We start from the raw sequence: 470 nt of genomic DNA, 5'->3' as shown, positions 1-470 counted from the left end.
AGTGAACCCTCTTTTTTCACGGGGGTTACGTTCCAAAAATAACCCGTGATAGGCGAAATCCATGAAGTAGTAACCTTTATTTTTTTGCAATTATCATACAGTGAAATACTCCATAAAACATTCAAACCAAAGAACAAAACCTTTCTACAGGCCCAAGCATTTGTTTAACAAATAAAAGTACTGTATAAACGTTTTTTACAAATAACTACTGTCACTACTGAGACTGTTTAGCCAATCAGAATGCAGAACACAATGCACGATGCAAATCCGTGAAGCAGCGAGACCATGAAAGGTGAACCGCGTTATAGCGAGGGGTCACTATATATATATATATATATATATATATACAGTTTAATAGTTTTTTATATATACACACAGTATAATATCATAATCTTATATATACATTTTATCTATTTTATATATACACATCTCATGTATGTATATATATGTGTGTGTATATATATATATAT

Source organism: Nematolebias whitei, chromosome 6, assembly GCF_014905685.2.
Source record: "Nematolebias whitei isolate Nwh7 chromosome 6, NemWhi1, whole genome shotgun sequence".
In the NCBI taxonomy this organism is placed as follows: Eukaryota; Metazoa; Chordata; class Actinopteri; order Cyprinodontiformes; family Rivulidae; genus Nematolebias; species Nematolebias whitei.
This window is presented reverse-complemented; position numbering follows the sequence as displayed.